Source organism: Crocuta crocuta, unplaced genomic scaffold, assembly GCF_008692635.1.
Source record: "Crocuta crocuta isolate KB4526 unplaced genomic scaffold, BGI_CrCroc_1.0 scaffold129, whole genome shotgun sequence".
NCBI lineage: Eukaryota > Metazoa > Chordata > Mammalia > Carnivora > Hyaenidae > Crocuta > Crocuta crocuta.
The window spans coordinates 5599672-5604635 of NW_027551571.1; positions in this window are offsets into that span (position 1 = coordinate 5599672).

Consider the following 4964-nt stretch of genomic DNA (forward strand, 5'->3'; position numbering starts at 1 on the left):
TGGAGGAATCTTTGAAAAACTGTTATTGGGCCACCATAGCAACAGTTGCTATTTATTAAGTCATACAAGCCCCGGGCACTCATGAATGTGCACATGCATTCTTGAGAGAGTTGACCACAGTGTTAGACTAAAATCCAACTGTATTCAAACTTTTGAAACAGAGTTGTAAAAGTAATAGACCTAAAATCTGACACTGGCTGAGATATTTGTCAAACTAACAAATCAAATTAATATGATTTCTGTGTCATGACAAATTGTTATCATGGTTAAGAGAATTAATATGGATTCTTTAGACCCAAAAGGATATGTGTCACTATAGTCACATAATAAAAGTAAGAAGTAAGCTAGAGTAGTCCATGCAGTCAAGAAGTTAAGTATTTTTGTGGGCAAAAGAAAATAAGGAGCTAAAAACCAGAAGATAAACAGGCAGGGGAAGAGCAGGGAAAAAAAAACAAAAAAAACCCAGGGCTCTCAATAAGAAGAGAAAAAGCTTTACTTATCTTCCTGCCCCAAATATTTCTCAAGTCTTTCTCCTGGCCCATCAGATCTCCAGCCACCACCATTCCATGAATGAGGAAAAATGATTACCAATGACAGTCGTCTGGCTATCAACACCTGCTACCACACAGCGGTGCTTTTTAGGGGCCCAGATGGCCTTTTAACGAACACAGTGCACTCCCTCTACTACTCTAAACAATCAGTACTTTAGAAAACCCAAAACCAATAAAATGCTCTTGTAAAAGAAAGTTCATCCTATCTTCCAACTCACCTGCAAGGCTGTTGTGCCTCTGGTGGTAAAGACACAGAACAGACACTTTTAGCCTCTAACAAATGTCGGCGGCGTGTGTGAACCGCCATGGCAAAGAAAAGCACAGTCTCTGTACTTCACTTGACACAAAGCAGCAGAGCCAATCCATGTGTTATTAGAAACCAATGTAATCTCCAGTCCTTCGTCTCTGACCTGCTACTTCCTCACATTTTAGCAGCTGGATGCTGAGTGGCTGTACCAGGAATGTTATTACCTTCTGTTCAAAGATTCTCAACTCTTTGACCAAGACATACAGGTTCGGAATAATAGTTTAATACATCCAGCTGGTAGTACTAACACTACTTTCCACAGCTGGCAATCTGCATAAAAAACAACAATCATGTACAACCACAACTTACCAGCATTTACAGATCCGTGCTACCGAAAGAACGAAGGCTAATACCAATGTCTCCACTTCCTGCCCCTTAGAGAACTATGCAATTTACTGGTATGAAAACTACTCTAGCCACTGATTTGTAAACGAAAAGAAAATGATAGTGAGAAAACAAGAGGTTTCCTTCAAAGGAAAATCAAAACAAAACAGGAAGTCACATCTTAAGTTTGGTACTGACAGACATCCTGATATCTAATAGAAAGCATGTTCTACTAATTAAAATGAGGTCAAAACTGCCTTGCACGCTTAGTATATGGGTCAAGTTTTGAGATAGCCTAGGAAAACTACTAAAAATAGATCACAGCTTATACTATGGAAGACACCGGTGTAGTTTCATGCGAACTTTGTCTTCTTTTTTTTTAAGTTTATTTACTTTAAGAGGGAGGACACAGGAGGGACAGACGGGGCCGTGGGAAGGGGGAGAGAGGGAGAGACAGAGGAAGAAAGAGGGGGAGGGAGGGAGGGAGAGGAGGGGGGAGGGACAGAGAGAGAGAGAGAGAATATGAGAATATGAGAATATTCCAAGCAGGCTCCATCCATGCTGACAGTGCAAACTCAATCCTGATGCGGTGCTCAATCCTGCAAACCAGGAGATCATGACCTGAGCTGAAATCAACTGTCAAATGGTCAACAGATTTAACCAACCAGGCACCCCATGAACTTTGTCTTTTGTAAATCTATGACAAGCTGGATTAAGCCATTTCTAAAGCACAGAAGTGATATAATCTGCAGACTAATTTTTCCAGCAATAGCTAACCCGTGCTACATATATTTATCTCTGCTGCTACACTATATACAGTGCTCCAGTCTATTAGCTGTGTTACAGGGGATAAAGGGAAGAACAGAGTCACCAGGAATTTAAGAGACTGTGGTAAGAAAATTATTCTACATCTGGAACTAGATTTATACGTGTTACTGATTTTTTTCAACTGAACTACTGGGTATAGCACAAAAAAAAAAACCTTGAAAAATAAAGTAGTGCTTACTCGTATAGAGAGGAAAAAATATAAAGATGAAGTCTTTTATTCGTACATACCCTGACAGCTTACCAATACTGACCTGAATTGGTTACAACTGATTCTGGGGGCAGCCACAAGAGGAACGCAGGACACAGGCAAACTCCAGACACTAGGGAATTGGGTCTCATCACTAGGCGTAGTGAGGAAGAAAGGGATATAGCAATGTGAAAACACATTCTTACACAGGGGAGAACAGGAAAGTGGGTCCATGTGGCTGGAGCACAGAGGGAAGGAAGAGTGAGAAAGGAGGCCATCGGAACGACTGGAAGGTCTCCTAAGTCCCATTAAGGAACATGGACTCCTTTTAGCATGGTAATAGTTGAAAGCTTTAACAATTGATAATTATTTCCTTCCCCACTCTTTTTAAACAATATAAGTCTATATCAAAAGAGAGAGAAGGGAGCAGCTCTAGAGAAGACCATGGTTGTAGAGAGCCCCAATTCTCCCCTACTTCCAGACAAGAGAATCCAGAGAAAGGAGACGATCGCAGAAGAATGTGGTCTGTAAAGGAAGGCTTTACAATAAAAGGTAGTAGTGGACAACAGAAAGAGTACTTTTCTAGAAAAGTTGAATTTGAGTTCACAGTTAACTGGCTATGTACACACGTAAATCAATATACCTCAGTTTCCTTATAAAAAAACACAGGCCTCTTCTACCCATAACTGCACATGGAGCAGTACAAGGAAACAGATCTGAAAGTGTTATAAACAGTAATTTGTAACTGACTAGGGAATGAATGCAGGGACACCTAAATTATCTTGCAGGGTAGGTGTGATCTCAACATACAAAAATCGTAGAGGGAAAGCTTTACAAGTGAGAGTAGCAGTAAGTAGAGGGATAGAAATAAACTATGGAGTGCTCTGGATAAACAATTTGGTTAGTGTTTAAGGACTGGAGTAGTCACAAGTTTGCCTTAAGTGGACTTTTATGCCAAACCATTTCTGATTGTTCTTCCCATAAGTTGAGAATTTCAAACAAGGGTATATTAATTATTCGAAACCCTTAAGTAGTAAGACCTGAAGCCAAGGAGAGTCAGTCAGGCAAGCACTTGTAGTCACAAAAACTGTAAGCCACCTAATGCCTTCAACAAAGTACACCATTTCCCATTTCCAATGTCAGTCCTTGGATGTTTATTATATTTACAAAATTAAATACAGTAAAAGCTAAAATACATTAAAAATAACTTTCATGTAACATGATTACATTAACAGGATATTCAATCCTGCCAAACTTTTAAGTTTTTGACATCACCAAGAACCAAATACTTGGTCTCTAATTAGCCTCAAAGTAATCAAGAGTATTTTCTGATTAAAAGATGCATAAACCCTTGGGGCGCCTGGGTGGCTTAGTCGGTTAAGCGGCCGACTTTCGCTTAGGTCATGATCTCGCAGTTAGTGGGTTCGAGCCCCGCGTCGGGCTCTGTGGTGACTGCCAGCTCAGAGCCTGGAGCCTGTTTCAGTCTGTGACTCCCTCTCTCTCTGACCCTCCCCTGCTCATGCTGTCTCTCTCTCTCTCTCCTAGAAATAAATAAAAATCTTTAAAAAAAATAAAAAAAAATAAAATAAAAAGATGCATAAACCCTTACTGTAACCTTTCTAACCTCTTCACTAGTCTGTCAGAATTATGAAAGACAACACAAGCAATGAAGGTCTAAAAACTAAATTGTTCAGTACTTGGAAATAATACCAGAAAGGTGAAAACACCATTTGTACATGTGTGTTGACAGCAGGGCTCTAATACTGTAGTTTTTTTTTTAATGTTTTATTTATTTTTGAGAGAGAGAGACAGCATGAGGAGGGGAGGGTCAGAGAGAGAGGGAGACACAGACTCCGAAACAGGCTCGAGGCTCTGAGCTGGCTGTCAGCACAGAGCCCGATGCGGGGCTCGAACCCATGAACCGTGAGATCATGACCCGAGCTGAAGTCGGACGCTCAACTGACTGAGCCCCCCAGACACCCCTACTGTAGCTGTTAAAGAGCAAAACTCTTCTGAGCTGTGTTCAAGTCACGGCTTGGACTGAGCAAACGAAGCCAAGTGAGAGTACTAATTCTAGAAAACTAACGCCGGCCAAGGGCAGCTTGACCAGTAAAATGTGTGATCTGAACATCACTATCACACTTTTAAGTATTTAGAAGTATTTTCATGTACCTTCCCACTGAATCCCCAGTTACCCTGATGCTCATAAACAGCCATCTCAGACTGTCCTTTAAGAAGCACTTACATTAAATTTACAGAAGTCCTTACAGTCATGTTCTCACCGCCTGCACCACCGGTTCCCCATTTCTGCAAGTAAAGCCTACGCAGACATACGGCAAAATGTTCACGAAGTCACTAAACTAAGGAAAGTTACAACACGTATTAGCACCACATTATGCCAAATCTGGCTGGAGCAGAAGGTCCCAAGGATGAAGAGATCATGGAATAGGGCTCATGTGGACAGAAAAAAATGTAAAATGGATAGTGAAGACCTGTGTGAAAGACACATTTTTTTTTGAGATGCTTGGACCATGCTAGTTAACAGCTGATCTATTTTCAAACGCTGCGTAACTTTTTTTTTTTTAAGTTTATTTATTTTGAGAGAGACAGAATAGGCTGGGGAGTGCAGAGAGAAAGGAGGACGGAGGATCTTAAGCAGGCTCTGTTCTGACAGCAGGGAGCCCAATGGGGGCTCAAGTTCAGGAACCGTGAGATGCGACCTAAGCCGAAATCAGACACTTAATTGACTGAGCCCCGCCCCCCCCCC